Below are 20,399 nucleotides of genomic sequence, written 5' to 3'. Positions count from 1 at the left end.
CTAAGAAAAATTCTCTTTTTATGTTAATGGATGGTGGGTGATTCATGAAATCATAGTATGATCAAGTATAAGGTTCCTATTAAGTTAAAATAAGTTTTATTTTCATTTAGGGAAGCCTGGCAGAAGCCTGTGGCCCCATGGTGACTGTGGTTACACATTGAGGTCTTGGTGTTATCTGGTACAACTCAGCCATGGAGTCTATGTTGCAGCAATACCCATCTTTGCCAGCAGGGAGTGTCACAGTTCCAAGACAGCGAAGGCCTCAGAGAAGACAAGGGAGTTTTAAACATTAACTCCTAGAGGGGTGACAGGCCCTGAGTGCATGAGCCTTAGGGCGGGGTGTACCTTGGAGCTGCCTCCTCTAAATATGGAGCGGTGGAGGCAGCCTGGGGGGCGGGACTGCACCATCTTGATGGTCCCAGATTTTAGTGAGTGCTCTTCTGGGTTTTCTGAATATGCCCTCTTCTTCCTTATTTTCTTCTTCTTCCTACCAGGAGTTCATTTCCAAGGCTCTCATATTTTTAATCTTTTTCTCATCTAAAGTTTACATTATAGGCTTTTTTCCCCCACAAGATGTATTGGCTCTGAAGCTGGAACCATGGGCAGGTCGGGGTACAGCTTGGCCAGTCCTAAGGGCACACAGGTCTAGATCCTAAAGGCACTGGGGACAATTCCAGCAATCTGGGGTTTAGAAGGCCACCAAACTCCCAGACATATCCTGGGCAGCTGCTAGATCAGCCTCTTCCAGGGCCTGAATGATGACTCTAGAATCCCTCATTGGGGCAGGTAGATGCCTCAGGTCTAGTGGTCTGGGGGAGATACAGGCCAGGAGGCCCCTCAGGGGAGCAAGCAGCAGAAAATCTCCACATGGCTTGAGGTGGCTTGAGAAGATGTATGGCTGTGGGTTAAGGGACGGCCTACCCACCACCTACCCACTGATCTGCTGTGCTGCTGCAGATCCAGTTCCTGCCCTTTATGGCCTCAGTCTCCTAACCTGTTCAATGGGCATAATTATTCTCTTAGCATATGGGGGATGCTCCTGAGTGGAGGGGAGCTGAAGCCATAAGAAAGCAGATTTGGCTCAAGAAAAGGAGAAGAAAGTCAGACTTAGTGGGAAAGGACTGATGTGGGCCACCTCACCCCCAGGGATTGCCTTCCTAGAAGTACTCAGTGTGGTCAGGTAGGGGGACACGCTGAGGCTGTGACCAGAACCATGGGCCAGAGAGGCCAGAATAAGTTGGCTCCATAGTGATTTATGGCAGGCAGGTGCCTTTTTCACTGGCTCCTTCCTATTTATCCTCATCTCTGCCCACCAGAGCCCTGAGATGAGCTCAAAGAGCTCAATGCCCCATTGGTTACTGTGACCCACATGCCATCATTAGAGCTGTGAGCCATCATCACATCAGCCACCAAGGGAACACTTGTGTAATTTATCCAGCTCATATAGTCTGAAATGATTCTGATGATATGACATTATTTATTATCATCACTGTTAATTAAGTCATTGGTTAGATGGTATTTGATTTACTTTTTTGCTATCATAAACAATCTGGTCAATAATCTTGCCCATATGTGTAAATCTAGGAAAGGTACAGAGATGCTCATGAGAAAATAACTCTATTTATAATAGCATAAAACAAAATAAAACAATGACAAAAACAACAAAAAACCTGGAAACTACCCAATTATCCACTGATGAGAAATGTGCAAATAAATTGTGCTATACTGGAATACTGCACCCTGGAGTACTATACAACTATAAGATGGAATGAACAAAGGAGTATACAGAAGTAATGTTAAGTGAAAGAATCCAGATATAAAAGAGGACATAACACATCAGTCTCTTTATATATGACTTGAAACCAGACAGAATTAGTGTTAATATCTACATATACCTGCATTAAAACATTTTTACAGAGCATAGCAATTCTCACTGCCTGGTTGGCAGATTTTTAATTTTTAAGTTTTCTTTTGGACTTTGCTTTGACTTGTGAATTATTTAGAAGTATATGACTTAATTTCTACAAAGTTGGAAATATTTCTGTCAACTTTTTTTATTTGTAGTTTTTTTTCTATTTTTGTTAGAGAATATTCTTATATGATTTCAACTATTTTATACTTGGTAAGATTTATTTTATGTTCTAGGATATGGTCTATCTTGGTGAAACTTTCATATGCACTTGAATATATAGTCTTCTATTGTTATGTGGAATGTTTGTACATGTCAACTAAATCCACTTGGTTCATGGTATCATTCATTTAATCTCTATATTGCTGATTTGTTCAGTTCTGTCTGATTTGATTATGTATTCTGAATATTTGTGTTCTCTTCTGTGCAGAAAAAAGTTAATATAGAAAGCCTGAGACTACTGTCCTGAGAAAGGCCAGCTTACAATATTGACCTTTGCCTGGCAACTGGGAAAATGGATTCGAGGAGGTTTCCCATCATTATGTGCCTGATAAGAGTGATTAGCTCCTAAACTCTTTGTTCAAGCAATATGATTTATGCTAAACCCCAGCTTTCCTCCTGGAAATCTGAAATCTTGATACATGTTGGGCAGAGGGTGCCTATGTGGCAGCCACCAATAAAAAACTTGGGCACTGAGGTTCTGATGAGTTTCCCTGGTAGACAACACTTCACATGTGTTGTCATAATTCATTACTGGAGAGACAAATTGTGTGACTCTGCTGGGAAAAGACCCTTGGAAGTTTTACTAGTTTCTTCTAGACTTTGCCCCTCGCTGATTTTGCTTTTCATCCTTTGGCTCTACAAGTCTTAACCATGAGGACAACTATATGTTGAGTTCTGCAAGTCCTTCTGGAGAATCATTGAAAGTAAGGATAGTCTTGGAGAATCCTGGCACAGGGGTGGCAGTGTGTGATTCCCTGGCAAGACCCTGATTCACTACAGTTTGGTGAGGGGGTATGAATGATGACCCTTTGATGTCTGGGGACTATGGATTTACCCATAATATGAAACAGCAGTTGAACTGTTGTCTATTATGAGAAGTAAATGCAAATTATAGAATTTAAAAATAATACATTTGACTGAAGGAGAGTTGACTCATAGAATTCCTTGGCTGCCTTGGCCTTTCTGGATGATGTGAAGGGAAATAGGTGCAGCTAGGTGCTGGCTTTGGTTTTTTGTTCTCTCTCTAGGCAGGAGCAGAAAGGAACTAAAGGTTCCCCAAAATGAGCTTTGGATAGACCAAAAATGTTAAATGTTTTGAGTTGCTCTCTCCTTGAAATGGGAGAGGAAAAAAATTAATCAATTCCCTAGGCTGGAGCAAAGCTTAGGTAAAGCAGAGGGGAAAACACTCTTCAGCCTGTTTTTCAGCTTGGCTACTGCAGACCCCCTTCCAATGCTCCAGACAGTACTTCCCTTAGCTGCTATAATGGCAACGTAAATACTAAATGCAATGCTAAGGGTTGGGATATTTTTTCAGCAAGATGATAAAAAGGGATAATTTTTTAAATGACCTTGCATTTTGTGGATATTGCATCTGGATGTGTGATAAAACTAATGTAACATATCAGGCAGTTTGACTATTCAAGCAGTGTCTCCAGCAAGAGATTGCTCTTTTCTAGTGTTCTCACTGGATAAATGATAGAGACAAAAGGGATGGGAGGCTATGGAGACCTGTTTAATTTTTTTTTTAAATTCAAGATTTCATCCTGACAGTTCCTAGATGTGATGTGTCTTTATAGTTAAATTATAGAAAATTATTTTACTATGACAGTGTTTTTCATCATCTTGCATATAGTCCTTTCAGACAAAAGAAATGTGAAGTTTAGATGACAGAATGGAACATGCTGATTTTCTAACAATGGAGAAACCTCAAAACCTGCCACCTGGGGAGAGACAAGGGTGGGAGAGGACATTAATGATCTCTATTTCTTTAAATGGTTCCAGAAAATTTCCCCTTTTCCTGAACAAATACTACTCATGCTGCCTTTCTATCCACTACGAGCACTTTGAAATCACACTGACTACTTTCCATAGGCACAACTGATAAGAAGAAAAGATTAAGAGAAAAAATGAAATCACCCTACCTGCCACGCTTCCAGTCACACCTGACAGAGACAGCAGGGGTGACCCCAGCGTGTGAACTTCCCATGCAGAACACCCATCAATGTCATCCACACTTGGAAAGGGGAAGAACTGGTGTCATGGACTAACAAAACTGGAGCTGACTGCCTCTGGCAGTTCCTCTGAAACCAAAGACACAAGGACCAGGAACTGGACAATGAAAGGTCACACAGTAGGGGGCCACACTGGGGTGCCCTGGTCAGTTGCCCTGTCTGACTGACATGTTCTGCTGGGTATGCCTGAACAATTGTAAATGATTGGTTTCCAAGATGTACTTGCATGTGTACCTGCCTATCCTGAGCCTGTCTCAGCCCTGGCAGGCATTCAGGTCAGGCCGGAATTGGACTGAGCTTGAGTTGATTACTTGGGTCAAGAAGAGAGATTAATACAGAAACTTAAGTAGTCACTTACCTTTCTAATATAGACCTTGATGATTAAGGGGATTTGTATTAGCTGGCCTATGATGGTTAGCTTTATGTTTTCACCTGGCTAGGCCATGTACACAGGTATATTTTCAAACACCAGGCTTGAGGTCTCTGGAGGTACTTCTTAGATGAGACTAACATTTACTTCAGTAGACCTTGCATAAAGCAGACGACCCTCCATAGTGTAGTTGGGCCTCATCCAATCAGTCAAAAGCCTTAGGAGAAAATAGATGGGGGTCCCTTCATAAAGAAAATATTTTATCTGCAGAGAGGAACACCATAACTGGCTAAAAGATATGAAAGATCAATACCATAGAATGGGTCTCATTCTTCTGCATGGTCCTAATACAGAGATCCATGGTTATTCCATTGCTCTCCCACCCTCTGCACAGTGATAGCCATATAGCTCATCGTTAGGACACTGGGATTGTTCATCCAGTCATTTAGCATGTATTCCAATTCTACAAGTGTTGACTGGGGTCCTCCTGTGTGCCAGGCCCTGTCTTCTATCCTGAGGACTCAAAGAGTATACTGGTTGTTTCCTGCCTTCCAAGAAGGTACAAGGAGAATGGTGAGGGAAAGACTGGGTCTCACAATAAAACTAAAACTGAGCTGGGTGCGGTGGTGCACATGTGTAATCCCAGTAACTTGGGAGGCTGAGACAGGATCTTGAGTTCAAAGCCACTCTCAGCAACAGCGAGGCACTAAGCAACTCAGTGAGACCCTGTCTCTAAATAAAATACAAATAGGGCTGGGGATGTGGCTCAGTGGTTGAGTGCCCCTGAGTTCAATCCCTGGTACCAAAAAAAAAAAAAAGATAAAATAAAAATAAAATGGGTTGATGGTGTAGCTCAGTGGTAAAGTACTCTTGGGATAAATCCCCAGAAACACAAAACAAACAAACAAATAAATGTCACTTAGTGCTTGCTATGATTTGGTTGTGGTCTGTTCCCACCAAAACTCATGTTGAAATTTAATTGCCACTGTAATATATTGAGAGGTGGGAGAGGCTTCGGGTCACAGTGGCCCCACCCCACAAAAGGTTAATGTAGTTGCTGTGAGACCAGATTAGTTCCAAGGGTGGATTATTATAAATCAAACCCACCCTTGCACACGTTCCTACTTGCCCTTCCACTTTTTTTTTCACCACGAGATAAAGTAACACATAACTCTCAGCAAAAAGAAGCCAAGTGGACACTGGTGTCATGCTCTTGGACTTCCTAGTCCTCAGAACCATAAGTGAAAATAAATCTCTTTTCTTTATAAGGCCACCCACTCTTGAGTATTCTGTTAAAGCAACAGAAAATGGACTAAGATGGTACTCATTGCAATGCTATGAGGTAAGTATTAATGTAATCATCCCTTTTTACAGATGAGGAAACAAACAAATTATTAGGTTAAGCAACTTCCCCAAAACTATTTAGCCAGCAAGGATAGTCAAATTTCTATCCAGGCTAGAGAAACATGAAGAGACATGGAATTCAATCCTAAAGGTCTTGAATGTACTACAATGTCAGATGTCCTCTGGATCAAAAGGCAGGTGAAAATGTCCATCAGCATTACTGGATTACATTTTATCTGTGTATGAGTTGAACATGATCAGTTTGTTGAGTGCATTAAATAATATGGGAGTAACAAGTCAATACATGGAAAGCACAAAGAACAGTTTCTGGACCACATCAAACTTTCTGTTATGTATTTGCAATCATCAAGGTCAGCAGCAACATCCTTGACATTGTCATTATATAAAATAGGTTTGATATGATATTAAACAAAATACACCAGATAAAATATTGGGAAGATATTACCTTCCCTCCCAATGTCAGGATTTAAAAAAAAATGTATGGAAAAAATCCTGGCAGGGAACACAGCATATATTAAGAGCTTTGGTCAAAGTGTGAAATTCTAGAAAATTTTCAAATAAAACTCTTCACTGTTTTGTTTATCTTTACTGGTTTAGCTAAGCCAGTGTTCTACAATTTTAACATTTTTCTCTGAAGACTCATTCTCTTAGGTAGCTTGATGTTTCAGAATAAAACATTTGTTTTGATATCCTTGTTAGGTGAAAAACCAATCATGGTCCAAAGGCAGCATTTAAAACAGGACGATTTGAGGCAGTAGACAGGAACAGTGGAGGAAACAAAGTGGCCCAGATGGAAGGTTAACTAAAGTCTACAGGTGTTCTGAAGAATGTCATAGTCAATACAAGTAAGAACACAAAAGAAAACACCCTATTTGTTGTTGTATTGAGATAAATTAAATCTTCTTAGAACTTTTCTCTTTTGACTCCAGTGACACCATCAGGTAAGACATAGTATCAGTAAGGCAGCACTGCTTGTGAGCTATGCTGAGGTTGAGTCCTAGCCTCACCTGTAACATCAATTCCTCTGTGAGTGATCTGGGGTGGGAAGCTTGTGGATTTAAAAAGGGAACACAGAAAGAAAACATATGGTAGAAAGTGAGATGCAGATACAGGTTGTTGTAATAAATTCAGAATTGGCAGGGCGGGTTGGGTCACTCAAATAAGAAATGTGCAAGCATGCTAAAATGCATTAATAGTGGATACACAGCTGAAGTTCAATTTTCTGAGCCTGTTTTTCTTCTGAGAGTATAGCATGCTCCATTATTGTGAGAACCTCCCTGGTCTGAGGGAGGGAATTATTTACACTTAGCAATTCACATTCTTAGGATTTGCCATGAGCTGTGACAAGTAGACATTGAATGTCTGAAGGTATGAAGCTTCCTGACCCTTACCAGTGACACACACAGAAAACTTTTTAGCCTGACTGGGAGTAGTACTGTGGCACCTTTGGGGATCTTCAAAGGCACCCTCTAGCAAAACTACCAGTACTCTTCAGCCTCCTAATCCAGATCAGAGTGGCTGCCCAGAAATGGCTCTTTAGCTGAATAACTATGATAATAGCTTGTGTGTATTGAACAAAGATGGAGGGAGAAGCTTTATTCAGCTAACAATGGTTTGCCAAAATCTATATTCTAATCATTCTAGGTGCCTGGGGAAGCAATGAAAAAAAAAGATACAGCTCTTCTCTCATGGAGTTTACTTGAAATCATAAGACAACAGTTTATCTAATAATCCCACATATAAATGTAGAAATTACTTCTGATTGGTAACTTCAGGGTTTTGGGGGAAATCACCTCAGCAGCATCTTTAGATAAGTCTTCCCCAGAAGCAATGCTCAAGTTGAAATGTGAAGGATGCATAGAAGTTGTTAACTAATCAGGTCCTTTCAGGAAGAGAAGCCAGTGTCAGTGGAGAAATTTAAGAACTTGAGGATGTGAAAGAAGCCCAATAAGTGGAAGCTGTTATTTCCTTATTGCTAGAGAGGTAGGCAGGGTTATACCATGCCTTGAAGGCCTTGGTTAGTGTAACTTCCACAGCCTAGTCATGTTAGGGCAGTGGAATAGGTTGCCAAGAGACCAAAGACGACACCTGGAGATGGGGTGTGAGACATAAGGTTTATTGAAAAATGCTTATTGGGAGGATCCACTGGCAACCGGCTGGACAGATAGCACATCTGTACCTCATAGTGCCGGGACAAGTATTGCTTCTGTCTCTCACCATTATAGAGAAAATTGTCTCCATCCTTCTCAATGTTTTGTCCAGTGGTGGCTGGCTGGATGAGTGGCACTTGTCATCTCCATAGTTCCTTTAGTTCTGTGCCAGTTATCACAGGAAGAGAGGTCTTCCTTCCTCCCTTCTTCCCTCCCTCCTTCCTTTCCTTTGGTACTGGGGACGGAACCCAAGGTTTCACCCATGCTAGGCAAGGGATCTACCACTGAACTACACCCCCAGCCCTTTTTATTTTTTGAGACAGGATCTTACTAAATTGGATGGCCTCCTACTTGTGATCCTCCTGCCTCAACCTCCACAATAGATGGGATTACCATGCCTAACTAGGGAGAGGAGCTTTATCAGCTAGTCTATAGAAGTGGTGACATCATTAGCTTGGCAGAGATAGACTAAAATATGAATATTTATTTTCCTTTTTCTTAAAAAGTCAGGTTTGGAAATGTAATTTATAAAATAAATAATTGTCAACCTTTTAAGACATACAGGTTGTTGAATTTTGATGAATGTATACAGTTGTTTAACTACCACAAAAAAATACAGAGAATTTCCATCACTCTTAAATGTTCACTTGTGCCCATTTGCAATCAGATTCCTTCTTCCACTCCCACACTCTGGCAACCATGGATATTATTTCTGTTCCTATGGTTTTGCCTTTTCCAGAATGCCATTTAGATGAAATCATATAATGTATAGCCTATTTCATCTGCCCTCTTTAGCATATTTTAGATAACTCCATGTTGTTACATCCATCAGTACTTTGTTTTTTATTAGACAGTACTATTCCTTTGGATGAGTATACCACAGGTTTTCTCTTTTAATCCATATACATGTTGTTGGATATTTGTGTTGTGTTCTAATTCGGTTATTATGAATAAAAGTATATGAATATGACAATACAGGTCTTTGTGTGGAAATTTAAGTTAATTTCTCTTGATTAGAATTCTCTAGGAGTATAGTTGCTGGGGCAAATGGTAAATATATGCATGCCATTAGATGAAATTAGGCTATTCATTTCAACTTTCTTGTAGTTGTTTTTGTGAATACCTTTTCCTCCTTTAATTTGTATCAATCTATATGTAACATTGAATTTAATTTGTCTCCTGTAGACCATATAGTTGGGTCTTGTTTCCCTATCCAGTCTAATAAGCTCTACCTTTTAATCAGATTGTTTAATCCATTCACTTTTGATGTTATTATTGCAAGATATTATGTTTGTCATTTTACTCTTTGTTTGCTGTGTTTCATGTAATTTTGGTTTTTAAATTTTCTATTTTGCTGCCTTCTTTTGCATGAAATGAATATTTTATAATATAGCATTTAAATTTCCCTAATAATTTTTTTCACCTTTTGAGTTATTTCCTTAGTGATTGCTCTAGGCCACACTATATACAACTTATCATAATCGTCTTTAGATTTATAATAATTTAACACTAGGTGGCTGCAAGGAAAGTGTCTGGGCAAGATCCATCATCCACAGTGGTGACAGGGGTGGCACTGGCAGTGGTAGAAGCAGTAGTAACATTGGTTTTGACTGCACATACAGGTGTAGGTCACTGCTGCAACTGTTGCCAGACAGAAAGGTGGCACTGGTTATGGCACTTAGAAAGAAAGCATAGAAAAACAGGCCTTTCCTGGGCTACTTCATCCCCACCAGTCTCCTACCAATTGCCTTTCTACACAACCTCCACTGTTTTTGAAAGTGCCATTAAGTTTGACCTTCTCAACATTCCATTGCAAATTCAGTGAGTTCATTTGGGAAGAAATTCAGAGCTATCTGCTTCAAAATCTGAGCCACAGTTTTGTAGTTGGGGAGTGGAGGAAAATGACACATTTTGCTGGGCGTGGTGACACATGCCTGTAATCCCAGCAGCTCAGGAGACTGAGGCAGGAGGATTAAGAATTCAAAGTCAGCCTCAGCAACTTAGCAAGGCCCTAAGCAACTCAGTGAGACCCTGTCTAAATAAAATACAAAAAAAGGGCTGGTCATGAGGTTCAATGGTTAAGTACCCCTGGGTTCAATCCCTAGAAATAGATAGATAGATAGATAGATAGATAGATAGATAGATAGATAGATAAAGGCACAATTTTCTTTGAGCAATACACTCCCTCTAGGAGCTGAGGGTTTGATGCAGGAGGAGTCAACAACTTCAATGTTCTTGACTTATCTTTCCCAGTTTGAAAATAATGCTTTATAATCTAGGACAACACATATGGAAGTCCCACTATTTTTAGCAGTGTTGCACCCAAGATAGAGCCTCTATCCTATCATTGGAGGATGAATTAAAGGAGAGAGCCCCTACTTCTTACAAATACTTGCCTGAAACTTAGAATAAATGAATAAACATTTTCTCACAGAAATCTACTAAAGTTTAATAAGAACATTAGAGTCTTGGTGTTTTAAGACTAGCCTGGTGTTGATAAGACTATCTGCCTTCCCCATCCCACTTGACAGGAGAGGTAAGCTCTGCTATAGACTAGTGTATCCAAGAACACCTTCCTTGAATAAATTTTCTTCATTTGCTGTATGCTCACAGGAACATTTTCAGAGACTTTTAAGTGGTTGTTCTTTCATAACTTTTACAAGGGAGTGGGTATGTGGGGCTCCTCATGCTGACATGCTGGAAGTAGAACTTGATTATTGTTGTCTTAAAATAAATCTTAAAATCAGGTATTGTGCATTCCCCAACATTCCTTTTCCTTCATAAAATTATTAGGCCATTCAAGTTCCTTTACTTTCCCATATACATTTTTGTATTAACCAGCTGGTCAATTTTTTTTTTTAAAGAGAGAGTGAGAGAGAGAGGAGAGAGAGAGAATTTCAATATTTATTTTTCAGTTATCGGCGGACACAACATCTTTGTTTGTATGTGGTGCTGAGGATCAAACCCGGGCCGCACGCACACCAGTCGAGCGCGCTACCGCTTGAGCCACATCCCCAGCCCGAGCCACATCTCCAGCCCCCAGCTGGTCAATTTCTAGCACCTACCCTGCAATTAAAAAAAGTCAATCAGGCATGGTGGTACATGCCTGTGATCCCACCTTCTCAGGAGGCTGAGGCAGGAGGAGCACACAAGCTTGAGGCCAGCCTGGGCAATTTAGGGAGACCCTATCTCAAAATAAAAAATTTTAAAAGGGCTGGGAATGTAGCTTAGTGACAGAATGACTGCCTAGCATTCATGAGGCTATGGGTTCAATCACCGGTACTAAAATAAAATAAAATAAAATGGCTACAGCAATTTTGATTTGGATTGCACTGAATCTGGGGGACAATTAACATATCTACACTCCTGAGTTTTCCAAACCATTAATGTGGTATAAGTTTCTATTTAAGACTGTTTCAATTTCTTTCAACGGGGTTTTGTAGGTTTCTGTGTACAAGTCTTACACATATTTCATTAAAAGTATCACTAAATATTTCATGCTATAGTAAAGGACATTTATTTTTTTTAATTTCAATTTTGTCTGTAGCTAGTATAAATAAATATAATTGAATTGTTTTCGTTGTGATAATGTATCATGTTAGTTATTCAATTGGCTTTTGTGGGTTCTTTTATATAGATTCACATGTTGTCTGTAAATACAAACTGTTTTACTTTTTTAAATGTTTTTTTTTAATTTTAATATTTATATTTTAGTTTTCGGCGGTCACAACATCTTTGTTTGTATGTGGTGCTGAGGATCGAACCCGGGCCGCATGCATGCCAGGCGAGCATGCTACCGCTTGAGCCACATCCCTAGCCCAAAACTGTTTTACTTTTTCTTGCCTTATTTTATTGTCTAGAACAGCCAGTGAAATATCGAATATAACTGACAAAAGTATTCACATCCTTGCATTATGCATTATTCTCAATCTTTGGTTTTTGCACTGTGGACTGAACCCAGGAGTGCTCTACCACTAAACTACATTTCCTACCCTTTTTATTTTAACACAGTGTCCAAGTTGCAGAGACTGGCCTCAAAGTTGCCATCCTCCTGCCTCAGTCTCCCAAGTTGCTGGGATCAAAGGCAGGGGTTGCTGTGCCCCACTAGCATTATTTCCACTCTTAAGAGGGAAATAAGTCATTGTTTCACAATTAAGGCTTATGTTAACTTTAGATATTTTTGTACATGCTAATCATCAGTGTAAGGATGTTCTACTCCATTCCTAGTTTGCTGAGAATTTACATTATGTTGAATTTCATCAATTTTCTATCCATTTATGAGATGTCTGTATTTTAGTCTGTTGTTATGGTGAATTATATATTGATTTCCACATGTTCAGCCAATCTTGAAGCTGTGAAGCAAACCCCATTCAGCTGTAGCATTTTGCTTTTAATATATTGCTGGTTTCAGACTGCTAACATTTTATTTTGAATGACTGCTTCCATGTGCATGAGTTATATTGGTCTATAATTTTATTTTCTTAAAATATTTTTGTCTGGGTTTGATATCAGGGTAATGCTTTGGGATATCCGATTTCTTAAATTATCTATAAGAGTTTGTAGATAACTGACATTATTTCTTCCATAAATGTTAGGTGAATTCAATCTCTTCAGTAGAGATTAAGCTATTCATGTTATCTGTTTTTTCTTGAGTGAGACTTGCTAGCTAGTGTCTTTCAAGGAATTTTCCCATTTCATCTAAGTATAATTTTTGGAAATTATTTGAATAATATTTCCCTTATAATCCACTTAATACCTGAAAGATTTATATTGATGTCCTTTTTTGCATTATTGATAATGATCATTTTTGTCATACTCCTGCCCCAGTTTTTTTTTTTCTTATCAGACTGGCTAACTTATTAAATTTACTGATCTTTTCAAAGAGCCAAATTTGGTCCCATCAATCAGTTTTGTGATTTGTATTTAATTGATTTCTGCTCAGATCTTCATTATTTTTTCCACATGCTTGCATTGGGTTTGATTATTTCCCCCTACATTCTTTTAATCTTTTTTTTTTAAGTTCTAGATGGACTCAATCAATCAATCATTTATGTATGTATGTAGTTCTGAGGATCAAACCCAGTGCCTCACACGTGCTAGGCAAGCACTCTACCACTGAGCCACAACCCCAGCCCCTTCCCCTAGATTCTGTAGGTAGAAGCTTAGCTAATTGAGGCCACACTTCTCCATCATTTTGTGTGTGTGTGTGTGTGTGTGTGTGTGTGTGTGTGAGTTAGTGGGGATTGAATCCAGGGGTGCTCTACTACTGAACTACATCCCAGCCTCCCTTCCTTTTTTGGGGATTGGATTTAGGGGCACTTGGCCACTGAGCCACATCCCCAGCCCTATTTTGTATTTGATTTAGAGACAGGATCTCACTGAGTTGCTTAGCACCTTGCTGTTGCTGAGGCTGGCTTTGAAGTTAAGATCCTCCTGCCTCAGCCTCCTGAGCCACTGGGATTACTGGTGTAATCTGCGCCTGGCCCCCCCACCCTTTTTTGAGACAGGGTCTTGCCAAGTTGCCCAGCCTGGCCCTGAACTTGTGATCTTTCTGCCTCAACCTACTGAGTAGCTGAGATTATATTTATGTGCCATCTTATCCACCTACCATTCTTCTTTTCTAATATAAAGATTTAATAATACAAATTTTCCTCTATGCACTTCTTTTGCTTCAGAAATTTGATGTTTTTACTTTCTAATTCTCTGTGATTTCTTCTTTGATTTCACCATTATGTAGAAATGTCATTTAATATCAAATTATTTTGTGATTTTTCAGATATCTTGCTCTATTTTTTTTTTTGGTGGTGCTAGGGATTAATCCCAGGGATTTGTGCATGCTAGGCAAGCACTCTACTGAGTAATATCCTCAGCCCTCTTGCTCTAATTTCTATTTTAATTATTTTTGGTCAGAGAGAATACTTCTATGAATTCAGTCCTTTTGAAGCTGTTGAGATTTACTTTAGGACCCAGAACATGGTCTACTGGTGAATATTTTACTGGTGAATATGCACATCTGAAGTTTGTGTATTCTGCTGTTGTGGGTCTATAAATATCAATTAGGTCAAGTTTGTCAGTGAAGTCTTTTATGTATTCTTGATTTTTTGGGGGGTTCACTTCTACTATTGATTGCTGACACAGGAATGTTGAGGTCTTCAACTATAACTTGGATTTGTCTATTTCTCCTTGCCCATTCTATCAGTTTTTACTTATTGCATTTTTTATTCTGGTACTGGGGATCGAACCACTGAGCTACAAAACCAGCCCTTTTTTGAGACAGGTTTTCACCGAGTTGTCTGGGCTGGCCTTGAACATGCAATCCTCCAACCTCCAGCTCTTGAATACCTAGGATTTCAGGCATGTGCTATCACATCTGGCTTCAGCTCTTGCATTTTGAAGATGCATACCCATTCATCATTTTTATGTCCTTTAAATGAATATGCCTATCATTATGTAACATTCACCTTTACCCCTTGTAATAGTCATTCTGAAGTATGTTTGAATATTAATTTAGCCTTTTGGCTTTCATTTGATTCCTATCTTCTGGGCATATAATTTCCAGTAATTTAAACTTATTAATATTTAAAGTAGGATTCTTTTGGATGGTATATAGTTAAGTCTTGCTATTTTTATTCCAACTAACATTTTAGATATTTTAACTGACAGTAGAAGAAGTGCACATTTAGTGTGTAAAGAGTTTTACATTTAAATCTACCATCTGGCCATATTTTTCTATTTATTATGTCTTTTATTCAGACTTTCCTCTTTATTTTTATTGGATCATTGAACATTTTTTAAAACTATTATGTGTACTATTGCTACACAGTTTACAATATATATTGTTCCTTTATCACAGTATGACTTCATGTATGCTCTAAGAATCTTACAACTACTTTCATTTCCTTTCCCCCTTCCTTTGTGCTATTATCTTGCACTATATTTCTACATGTCAAAACCCCACAGTACACTGTTACTTTTTTTGACAATTTTCTTTTAAAGAGATTCTCTAAGAGAAAAAAATTGGCTGGCTGCAGTGGTACACACCTGTGATCCCAGTGATTGCGGAGGCTGAGGCAGAAGAGTCACAAGTTCAAAGCCAGCCTCAGAAACTTAATGAGGCCCTAAGCAACTTAGTGAGACCCTGTCTCAAAAAAAAAAAAAAAAAAAAAAAAAAAAAATATATATATATATATATATATATATATATATATATATATATAAAGGGCTGGGGATGTGGCTCAGTGGTTAAGCAGTCCTGGGTTTAATCCCTGGTGCAAAAAAGAAAAAATTATATTTTTTTCACAATTTTGCTCTTTCTATCACTATTCAGTTTTTTGTGTGGACCCAAATTTCCTTCTGATCAAAGATCTCCTAATTATAGCAATATTATTTTTAAAATATTAAATACTTATCTAGAATTATTTGAGTTTATAAAACCTCATATAAAGTCCCAAGCAGGTCAATAAAAGGTAAAAGAGGTTGATCCTTCAAAAGGACATTGTATGTAGTATAACTTTAAAAGAAGCAGTTTTAGCCAGGTGCAATGGCACACGCCTATAATCCCAGTGGGTCATGAGGCTGAGACAGGAGGATCTGAAGTTCAAAGCCAGCCTCAGCAATGGAGAGGCGCTAAGCAACTCAGTGAGATCCTGTCTCTAAATTAAACACAAAATAAGGCTGGGGATATGGCTCAAGTGGTTGAGTGCCCCTGAGTTCAATCCCTGGCCTCCCTGCAAAATATGCCCTACAATCCCTTGTAGGGCATATGTGCTAGCAATGACATTTTAAAAACTTTTTTTTAACCTTCATTTAAAAAATTACAGGGCTGGGGATACAGCTCAGTGGTAGGGCACACAATGAGGCCCTAGGTTCAATCCCTGGCAAGGCAAAAAACAAAAACAAAAACAAAATTCTGGGTTACATAGATTCTGATGAAAAATCTGATGACCTTAAATTTGTTCTTCTGTAGTATGCCTTCTTTATTGTATTTTTCTGTCAGGGCATCATGAGTGTTGGTATCTGAATCAATATTTTCATTAGTTGAGCTGGACTTCAGTTGTATAATCCCTATATTTCATTTTAAGTATAATACACTTCAGATTCAGGCCACAAGATGGAAGACCAATATACAAAAATCAATTGTATTTTTATATACTAGCAATGAGCAATGCAAACAAATAATTAAGAAAACAATTTCAGCTACAGCAGAATCATAAGAATAAAATACATAGGAATTAATGTAACCAAGGAGGTGTAAAAGTTGTACACTGAAAATTACAAAGCACTGTTGAAAGACATTAAAGATGACTTAAATAAATGGAAAGACATCTGAGTTCATGAATTGGAAAACTGAATAATAAAATGACAATATTTCCAAAGTTGATATACATATTCAGTGTAATCTGTATCAAAATTCCAACTACAGTTTTTGCAGAAATTGACAGGCTGATTCTAAAATGAATATGGAAATCCCAGCAACCCAACACAGGTTAAGTAATCTTGAAACAGAAAACCAGGTTGGAGGACTTATACTTTTGAACTTCAGAAATTATTACTAAGCTACAGTAATCAAGACAGTGTGGCACTGGCATAAAGATAGACCTATTGATCAATGGAACAGAATTAAGAATCCAGAGAGGGCTGGGGTTGTGGTTCACAGGTAGAGCACTCGCCTAGCATGTGTGAGGCCCTGGGTTTGATCCTCAGCACCACATAAAGTAAAATAAAGATATTGTGTCCACCTATAACTAAAAAATAAATATTTTTTAAAAAAGAATCCAGAGATAAACCCACACATACACAGTGACGTAATTTTTGACAAGGATGCCAAGATAATTGAGTGGGAAAGAGTATTATCAGGAAATGTTGCTGGGACAATTGGATATCCACATACAAAAGAATGAATTTCAACTCTGACACCATACTGTAGACAAAAATTAGCAAAAATGAATCAAAATCCCAGGGTAAGAGCTAAAACTATAAAACTCCTGTAAGAGAGCACAGGAATAAATTATTGTGACTTTGGATTAGGCAATACATTCTCCAATATATTAAAAGCCATTTTTAAAAAACGACATGTAATACATGTTGAGAAAGATGTGGAGAAACTGGTGGGAATGCAAAATGGTACAGCTGTTACAGAAAACAGTTTGGCTTTTCCTCAAAAGTTAAACATGATCAAGTGATTTCACTCCTGGGTACATATCAAAGAGAAATGAAAATATGTGTTTACAGAAACTTGTACATACAAGTACAAAGCAGCGTTATTCATAATAGCCAAAGACTATCAGCAGCCCCAAATGTCCATCAACTAATGAATATATAAACCAAATGTGGTAGTATATCCACATAATGAAATATTTTTCAGCCATAAAAGTACTGATATATACTTCAAGACGGATGAAAACTGAAAATCATTATACTATCTGAAAGAAGCCAGAAACAAAAGGAACCATGGGCTGGGGATGTGGCTCAAGCGGTAGCGCGCTCGCCTGGCATGCGTGCGGCCCGGGTTCGATCCTCAGCACCACATACCAACAAAGATGTTGTGTCCAACGAGAACTAAAAAATAAATATTAAAAATTCTCTCTCTCTCTCTCCTCTCTCACTCTCTTTTTAAAAAAAAAAAAGGAACCAGTATACGATTCTATTTACATAAAATGTATAGAATCCATAAATCCGTAAATAAAAGAAGAAGATAATTACATGAATGACAAGGGAATAGAGAAGGGGGAAGAGATGTTAACAGTATGGGGTGGGTCCTATGTTTTAATCCATTCTTTATTGCAAAATAAAGTCTATTCAAGAGAACACAGCCTCATCACCTAAATAACTCTTAAGGGACCCACCACACCCAATACTGCCTCATTTAAGAACAAACTTCAATATGAATTTAGGTACAGACAATCATTCAGAATATAGCATTCTAGAAATGGTTACTGTGATGGCTCACAACCTTTTGAATGTTACAGTACTTGAGTTATAGCTTTATAACATTAAATGTTAAAAAAGGAAAACTACATGTAAACTTGTATATTTTGATGATTTTTGGCAAATACAATCTACTATATCAAAAAATGAAATAAGCAGTCCGTATCTTGCCTCTATCAGTATAATCATCAGAAGAGACTGCTGCAATCACTTTAGGTATTTTGTTGGCCTTGCTTTCTGCATTTGTAAGCATCCAGTGTGTGTGTGTGTGTGTGTGTGTGTGTGTGTATCTCCTAATGACCAATCCCCATTAACAGCATGACATGAAAAAAAGCATTATGGCCAGGAGAAACCAGTTCTTTTATCTGGTTCAAGTACAGAGGATGTTACATCACACAATATGAACATTTCATCTCTCACTTACCTTGACTACAATCATTAACTATTTAAGCTTATTATCCCCACAAGTAATGTCCTCGTCATACCATTGTACAGATTTTCAATTGCTTCCCTAATACACAGTTTTGGACATAGAATTGCCAGGTCAAAGGACTCTTTCCTAACTAACATCAATGGAGGGCCTACTTTGTGCCTCACACTATCCTAGGTGATAGGGAAAGAGAAAGAAATAGAGCCAACAATATACAATTCTACTGAGGGGGAGGTGGTTTAATTTAGTACTGACGGATATAGAGAGACCTGAGGTTGTCTTTCCAATTCACATGCATACACAAGTTTTTGTGTGGACATGTTTTCATTTTGGGGGGATATGTACCAAGAAGTGGAATACCGGGCCACATGATGCTCTGTATTTAATTTTGTGGAACTGTTTCCAAAGTGACTGCATCATTTTACATTCCAACCAGCATCTTATGAGGGTTTCACTTTCTTCACATACTTAACCAACATGTTTTTTGGAAAACATCCTAGCAGGTGTGAAGTGCTATCTCAACATGATTCATAGATACATTTCCCTGAAGCTAATGATATGGAGCTCCTTTTCATGTGCTTATCAGCATTTGGATATCTTCTCTGGACAAACTGTATTTAGATTCTTTGCCCATCTTCTAATTGGGTTTTCTTTTCTATTGAGTTGAGAGGTGAGTGTGTGTGTTTTATAGATAGAAGTACTTTATCACATATGATTTGCAAAACATTTTTCTTATACTTTGGGTTGACGTTTCGCTTTCTTGATGTATTCTTTGAAGTATAAAAGTTCAAATTTTGGTGATGCCACATTATCTATTTTGCCTTGGTTGTTCGTGCATCCATGTCACATCTAGTAAATTGTTGCCCAAACCAAGGTTTTTGAAGACTTATGTCTCTGTTTCCTTCCGATAATTTTAAAGTCTTACATTTAGGTCTGTAATTCATTTTAATTGTAGACAGTGTGACATACAGGTCTAAATTCATTCCTTTGTGTATGGACATCCAGGTTATGCCAGGACAATCCACTGAAAAGACTTTTTTACTAGGTAACAGGCTTTGCATCCTTGACAACAATAAGTTGACCACAGAAATACGGCTTTCAGAAAACTCCATTTTACGCCACTAAAATTATGTCAGTACCACTCTGTCTTGATTGCAGTAAATCTATAGTAGGTTTTCAAATCAGGGAGGGTGAATCTTGCAACTTTGTTGTGTTTCAAGATTGTTTTGGCTATTGTGGAAGCCTTTTTCCCCTACATTTTTATTAGGGCTTTAGAATTGTACATAATGGTGGTATTTGATGGTACATACTTGTACATGCGCACAACAATATAATTTGGCCAATATCACTCCCCAAGCACTCCCTCCCTCCATCCCCACTTCCCACTCCTTGGTCCCTTTCCTGTACAGACCAAACTTTCATTTCCACCTTTCTTTTCCCTTTTCCTTTCTAGCTTCCGCATATAAGAGAAAACATAGCTCCTTTTATGATTGGAGTTTGACTTACTTTGCTTAACATAATGGCTCTTGTTCCATCCATTTTCCTGCAAATGACATACTTTCACTTTTCTTTTTTTTTCACTTAAGAATTATTAGTCAGTTCTCTTAATATGGGAAAATCCCCATGTGTCTGAGCAAACCACAGACGGTCGTTTGACTTTCACTTTTCTTTATGGCTTAATAATTAACTCCACTGAGTACACATACCACATTTTCTTTACCCATTCAACCATTGGACAACTAGGCTAGTTCAATAGTTTGGTTATTGTGAGTTGTGCTGCTATAAACATGGGTATGCACATACCACTATAGTATGATTTTAATTCAGGAAAAATACCAAGGAGTGATATACTTGGGTCATACGGGATTTCCATGCCTAGTCTTTTCAGGGCCCGCCACTGTGATTTCCATAGTAGTTGCACTAATTTACAATCCCACCAACAGTGTAAAAGTGTTCCTTTTTCTCCACATCCTCTTTGCAGGAGACTTTCATTTCATTAGAATTATAGCACCCT

Source organism: Spermophilus citellus, assembly GCF_964194105.1.
Source record: "Spermophilus citellus genome assembly, chromosome: X".
Lineage (NCBI taxonomy): Eukaryota > Metazoa > Chordata > Mammalia > Rodentia > Sciuridae > Spermophilus > Spermophilus citellus.
Note: the sequence above shows the minus strand (reverse complement) of the source record.